The 7,473-nt window shown below is 43.6% G+C and overlaps 2 non-coding genes across 2 annotated transcripts; both read right to left on the reverse strand.

The window, feature by feature from the left end:
- Positions 1-635: 635 nt before the first annotated feature.
- Trnat-ugu lies at positions 636-710 on the reverse strand. The gene has a single exon. It is a non-coding gene; the product is annotated as a tRNA-Thr (tRNA).
- Positions 711-1,074: 364 nt separating this feature from the next.
- Positions 1,075-1,148, reverse strand: Trnat-ugu. Its single transcript has one exon. It is a non-coding gene; the product is annotated as a tRNA-Thr (tRNA).
- Between the last annotated feature and the right edge of the window lie 6,325 nt (positions 1,149-7,473).

The raw sequence follows: 7,473 nt of genomic DNA on the forward strand, positions 1-7,473 counted from the left end.
TCAGGGTTTCATCTAGTTAATGAAAGAAGAGGGAGCTGAAGGTTTCTACACGTTGTTTGAAGAGTTGAGGCAGGATGACAAAAATTTCTTCTGTTGACTCAGAATGTCGGCCACTTCCTCTCACAGATTCCATGGGCGGTTGAAACACACCATTCAGATCAAAAATACCAAAATGAGGGATTATATTCAGGCTGTAGAAATGCTGGGAACAAAACTGAGCCGGCCGCTGTGTCTGAGCGGTTCTAGGCACTTCAGTCCGTAACCGCGCGACTGCTACGGTCGCAGGTTCCAATCCTGCCTCGGGCATGGATGTGTGTGATGTCCTTAGGTTAGTTAGGTTTGAGTAGTTCTAAGTTCTAGGGGACTGATGACCTCAGATGTTAAGTCCCATAGTGCTCAGAGCCATTTGAACCACACTGAGGTAAGTGTGAGACAATCATTTTCAAACAAGTTTTGAAGGTTTTTGTAAAAACATACAAAATACCTGTATTACCAGACCTTTATATACACAAATATATGTCAATGCACAACATAAATTATAATTCGATGTCCATTCTATAAATGATGACTAACTGAAAACCTCAGCTGCCGACAGGTGTTGTTGATATACCTCGATGTGGACAGCTGAAAATGTGTGCCCCGACCGGGACTCGAACCCGGGATCTCCTGCTTACATGGCAGACGCTCTATCCATCTGAGCCACCGAGTACACAGACGAATAGCGCGACTGCAGGGACTTATCCCTTGCACGCTTCCCGTGAGACTCACATTCCCAGCTGTCCACGATTCTACATATGTATTGTACCTTATAGACATTTGCCCAACCACTCATTACTCGCGCACGCTTTGGCGATTCCCGTAAGAGTTTGGGCAACCTGTGCGCATTCGCACAGACGAAGGTCAATGGCTGGGTAGCCTTTAACTATATATACGAAGACAGTAACTTCTTCTTGAAAGAACAGTTACTGTTGATGACCGTGCAGATTTTCCCTGGAAATAAATGATGACTAACTGAAAACCTCAGCTGCCGACAGGTGTTGTTGATATACCTCGATGTGGACAGCTGAAAATGTGTGCCCCGACCGGGACTCGAACCCGGGATCTCCTGCTTACATGGCAGACGCTCTATCCATCTGAGCCACCGAGGACACAGATGAATTGCGCGGCTGCAGGGACTTATCCCTTGCACGCTTCCCGTGAGTCTGTCGGCAGCTGAGGTTTTCAGTTAGTCATCATTTATTCCAGGGAAAAGCTGTACGGTCATCAACAGTAACTGTTCTTTCGAGAACAAGTTACTGTCTTCGTATATCCATTCTATAAGATGAATTGTAGGAGTTTACTGAAGAACTTCTTTCACAGTTTTCTTCGTTAACATACTCAATAAAATTTTCGTAGTGTTCAGCTGCAGGAGTATTTTTTTCCATTTTGTGCTTAAAGGTTTGGAATGGTGTAGTAGGCTGTTCATTTAGGCTAGAAACTGAGGGAACCGATAGTGGATCGTAAAGCGGGAGATGTGGGCGTTGTGAGCGATGCAAGACCAGTGTTTTGAATGGTGGGTGAGTTTGCCTTGGTCAGGATGGTGAAGCAGACAGTGCATTTTGAGTTGAAACAGACGTAGTCATTGGTGGGGTGGAAAGTGGGAGATGTGGACGATGTGAATGATGCGAAATCGTAGGGGTTGTGAAACCTTGTTGATATGGCTGTGGATAAGTGTTTGATTACGGGTGGTATGGCGTTGATTGACTCTGTTGCTGGAACTAGAAAAACGGATTGTTTAGTGTAACTTACGTAGTAAAGAAGGGTGCAACCGTTTCATTCTTAATCGAAAATTACTAATCCCTCGTAAAATCACCTTTTCCGACAACATTTTGTACAGTAAAATTGTCATTATAGGGTATAAAACAGGGGTTTTAGTACTTATTTTGGATGTTACAAACCACTGGAGATCTAATACTTGTATTTTACTTGCGCATAACCTATAAATTATGGCATCCTTTGAAACCTGGAGACGTAATAATTACTATAATTTAGTAGCAATGCAACAGTTTCTCCCCTTTGGTGCCACCGAAAAAGTTACATTTGAAAGTGTAGCTCTTCATTACTATTAAAATTTTCTGTTGAGACAACAGAAAAAAGTTAACAACTGTGTACACTCATGATGACTCAACTCACACATGAACAAAAGAACTCTCAGTGGTAGAAATACTGCTGTGTGTGCGTGTGTGTATACTCGCATTTGGTAAGGTACGCAGCTGCTTGGGCGATGACGGCTTATCGCACAGCCGACGATCGGACAACTACCGCCGACAGCAAATTTTAGTGTTCATTCTCTTCCGCTTAACGTGCAACCTATGATTCACTTCAATGCACCACAGCTGGAATGGCGGCGGCCGGTATGCAACCGGGGTAAGGCCTGGTAGGGAACAAATTTTCATTGCCACCATTCCATTATATGACTGGAGGTGGATTACATTCGCAACTGCAAATACATTTCATGTCTAGTGAAACGTAAGCCGTGGAATGCGAACACTACACGAATGATTTAATAGCAAATCCTTGCCTTTCAGCAACTGCTTCAATTTCTTTATTATTATTAATTCCTTTAACTCCTTATGTGGAGCATAGGGCTGCAACAAAGGATCGCCATCTTGTTCTGTCTTCTGCTAGTATCTTCATTTCTTCCCATCCTATCCCTTGCTGATGACCTTCTGCTTCAAGTAGCGTCTCCATGTCATTTTGGGCCTGCCTCGTCTCAGTCGTCCTTGCGGGATCCAGTCAAGTGCCTCTCTCGCAATATGTTCATTTGGTCTTCTAAGAGTATGTCCTAGCCATCTCCACTTCTTGCTTCTGATTTGCAGCTCAATTGAGTTCTGGCTTGTTCTTTCCCAAAGAGTTTCGTTAGAGATGACATTTTGCCACCGTATTCCCATGATGTTCCTCTGGTATCTGTTGTTGAATGTCTGCAGCTTGTGGGTTAACTGTTTGTTCACTTTCCATGTTTCACATCCATAAAGGAGCACAGATTTTACACTACTTTCAATTATCCGCAATTTGGTCCTCAGTGATATTTCTTTCGATCTCCAGATAGAGCGTAGAGTTGTAAAAGCTCCTCTTGCTTTGTTGATGCGGCTGTTAATGTCCTCTGTTGCCTTTTGTATTATATCCCAACCCGATTTCTGTGTTTCATCGTCAATGTGAGGGTCCAAGGGATAGAGTAAAGCTGCAAAAGTGCATCGGAATCTAATACTGATCTCCCAGGAAACGCTCAAAGCAAACCATAAACAATGAGAAGGTTTCCTCTTCTTGTACTTAAGTCGGCATTGTGCCTTTTGTATTAAATCCCGAGGCAATTTCTGTGTTTCATCGTCAATGTGATGGTCCAAGGGATTCAGTAACGCTGCAGCAGTGCATCGGAATCTAATACTCATCTCCCAGGAAACGCTCAAATCAAACCACAAACAATGAGAAGATTTACTCTTCTTGTACTTAAGCTCCTCTTGCTTTGTTGATGCGGCTGTTAATGTCCTCTGTTGCACCGCCATCTGGTGTAATCATGCTTCCAAGGTAGCAAAACCGCTTCAAATAACTACAATAAATGAAACTTTTTCACCAATACTGGTGACCCATTGTCGCCTCACCTAACGTCCACTATGGCGTCCAGTCATTGATTGCCTGAAAGCGCTCGTAAGCGCCAGAGGTCACCAAGCTTCCACCACAACGTCTCAAAGATAGAGCTCAAAGAATCTATACTGAATACATCGATAATGATTACACAACACTTCTGCAAAATATCAGCAAAGCATTTCCTGATTTTTATCGAAAAACTGAATGTGGCTGTTTAATAGACAACTTTCAAGTGGAACAGTATACTTTTCAGACGGCATTTGATAATTTTTGAAAAGAAGAGAGCAGAGAGGTACAAAAGCATTGAATAAGTATTGCAACACATTTTTCTAGGCCAATTTAGTTTGAAAAAATGCGGAATTTGTTGTGGGGCATCGTGTAATATTACCGCTTCAGCTGCTATAGTTTCATGAAGTTTCGATAGGTGGCGACACTGCCATGACCTTCAAAATGGCGTCTCCTTCGGAGGTGCGTTCCAGCAGAGAGTTTTCATTGAGTTCCATGTTGAGGAAAAGCAGAATGGAAGATATTTACAGCCGCTCGCAGAATGTCTCCGTACACCTGGCTCGAACAAAAGAACTGCGAGTCGTTTCACATTATCGCGACAAGGTCTCGCAAACTTGTCCGATCTCCCATGGAGTGTCGCCACACAATCTCTCTTCCGAGCAAAAAGTTCAAAGCCGCGCCATCAGCCGGTAAAATCATCGCGGCTGTCTTTTGGGACTCTGAAGAGCTTATTCTGTTTAATGTGCTCCCTTATGGTTAAACCCAACTCAGGAGTGTATTATGATACCCTCAGGACTTTGAAGAAACGGTTTCAGGCTGTTTGTCGCCACAAAAATGCAAACGAATAACTTCTCCATAACATCGCAAGGCCTCACACAACTTTGCACAGCCGAGAGGAGCTCACAAAAACAGCCCAGACCGCTATGACCTGTGTGTTTGGACCAATAAAGGATGCACTCCACGGGAAGCAACACATGGATGATGGGGAGGTTACTGATGCAGCAAGACGTTTGGCTCTGACGTCCACCAGTAGAGTGGTACCGCGACGGCATACAGTCTCTCCCAGTAAGGTATCCTAAAGCCGCCACACTGAATGGAGATAATGTTGAAACATACGGTTTTGTAGGCAAAAGAGTGGGTAATAATATGGTGTATTCGAATCCTGAATAAAACCAACCTGCTTTCAGAAAAAAAAAATGTGTAGCATTACTTATGGGACGAGCCCCTGTCCCCCCATCCACCACCCCCCCCCCCCCACCCCACCCCACCACCACACCCCGTATTCCTTGTTAGCAAGTCACCATTCACTTTTTAGGGTTGTAGGTGCGGAATTGCTAACAACTGACTACCGCTGACATAACTCATGGGGTGAAGGGGTGTGTATGTGTTAGTAGTATGTGCAGGGAGATGGGTCGACGGTGAAACGTAGCAGAATGGCAGGTTAAGTCCTCAACAAACTTTTCGTTGAAACTTCCTGGGAGATTAAAATTGTGAGCCAGTCCGGGACTCAAACCTGGGATCATTGTCTCTCGGAGACAAATGTTCTACAGACTAAGCTATCGAACCTAAGCTATCAGACAGCCTACACTACACTTGTCCGTCCTCTGTTGGAATATTGCTGCGCGATGTGGGATCCTTATCAGATAGGATTGACAGAGGACACGAAAAAGTGCAAAGAAGGGCAGCCCGTTTCGTGTTATCGCACAATAGGGGTAAGAGTGACACTGATATGATACTCGAGTTGGGGTGGCATTCACTGAAACAAAGACGGTTTTATTTGCAGAGAGATCTATTTAAGAAATTTCAAACTTTCTCTTCCGTATGCGAAAATATTTTGTTGACACCCACCTACGTAGGGAGAAATAATCATCATAATAAAACAAGAGAAATCAGAGCTCGAACAGAAAGATTTAGGTGTTCCTTTTTCCCACGCGCCGTTCGAGAATCGAATGGTAGAGAAATAGTATGAAAATGGTTCGATGAACCCTGTGCCAGGCACTTAAGTGTGAATTGCAGGGTAACCATTTACAGTAGATGTAGATGTAGAAAGCAAGACTCACAACCTGCTCTCATAGCTTCAATTCCCCCATCACCTCTTCTCGGACTTTCCAAACTTCAAAAACCTCTTCCTGCATAATCTACTTAATATTTTAGGACGTTAATAAGATTCGCGTGTTGTTTTACGTTTTGTCATGACTGCGGTGTCAAGGGCCACACAATAAATGGATTGTCTGATTTGTTGACTTGTTAATAGGTATCGTTCAGTGTGGCTCAGCGAGTGGTTTACCACTCGCAGCCATGTAGAACGACTTAAGAGCTGCGGTCGTAAAAAGACAATAGTCGGGTTCAAACCCGTCGGCATTTACTATTGCCATTAAGTGCAGGTTCATCCAAACTTGTTTGCGAGAGAACATTGCCAAGAGGACTGAATTCAATGGACATCTTCAGTCGATTACCCCTCAGAAAGCCGTATGTCGTAACGGCTTGTAAAGCTGCATTTCTTTAGTTGGCCAAACAACACAGAAAGTGGGCAGTAGGCGGCTGGAAGCATGTAGTGTGGCCCGACGAGTAACAGTGATGTCTATTTTCAGATGATGATAGGAGGAGCCGAGTGTACCAACGGCTGAACGAAGAATTTAACTTGCAATATATGTGTGTATGTGGAGGGAGAGGGGAGGGGGGCGGTGTAGTTAAGCGAATGGTGGTCTTTCGATAATTTACCGATGTTTTTGTCACTATGACTTACTCCAAAAATATTGAATAGTGGATTACCATAGGTATCCGTCCTTGATCCTCTCTTATTTAATTTATATGTATTTGATATTCCCCCAACACAGTCCAGAAAGTTTGGCGATGCGGACGACTGGGCACTAGCCATCCGACACACAACCTTTGAAACGACTCAAGTAATCCTAATTTCTGATCTATACGTCTTAAGCCAATATTCTGTTAATAGAGGGTACAACAAAACTCAACTGACAGTAGTTGCACATTTTCATCTATCCAATAGATTGCACACAGAGCCCTTGACGTCTATTTTGTGGCAGACAAACATTATCGTAACATGCATCCAAAATATATTGGAATCACGATGGATAAGTCACTTTCTCTTAAGGAGCTCTTGACACGAACATCTGATAAGCTCAAAATCAGAAAAAGTATTGTCCATAACCTCTGTGGTACTTTGGGGATCGTCAACTGACACTAACGAGTATCAACAACAGCAGAGTACTGTCTGCCTGTCTGGCTTAATAGTCCACACGTAAAAAAGGTAGACATACAACTTAACGAGGCCACGTGCATTGTTAGTGGGTCAATACGATCTACTCTCACTTACTGGTTAGCTATCTTGAGTCATATTCCACTCCTGGTATCAGATGGGGAAATGCGCTACTGGATGAATACCAGAATGAAAACACTAAGGTCAAGACACCTCACTCTTGTCATAGTCAGGACTTACATGGAAACTGAATTCAATCCCATCGACGAATGGAAATGCTGCTTTCAATGAAACTGTCCGGCACAACGCCTGAAACTTACCTGCATTCAGAAGAAACCTCCTGAATTTGATCAGCCTCGGGCAATTTGGACTACCTTCAATCGTATCAGAACGGACTGCGGAAGACGTGCAGATACTCTTCCAAATGGAGAAAATCTTCATCAGTATCGTGCGATTATGGTCAGAACGACAGACAGTTGCTCATGATATATCATCGACATGTCCCACATGTGGCTACAAGGGTCCTTTTGAAGATTTCCTGACAATGGCGAGCGAGGTGATACAATACATAACAGGCCTTGATAGCCGTATATAGCTTTCGTCATTTGTGTTATTTTACGCTG

The sequence above is a fragment of the Schistocerca americana genome, chromosome 6 (assembly GCF_021461395.2).
Source record: "Schistocerca americana isolate TAMUIC-IGC-003095 chromosome 6, iqSchAmer2.1, whole genome shotgun sequence".
In the NCBI taxonomy this organism is placed as follows: domain Eukaryota; kingdom Metazoa; phylum Arthropoda; class Insecta; order Orthoptera; family Acrididae; genus Schistocerca; species Schistocerca americana.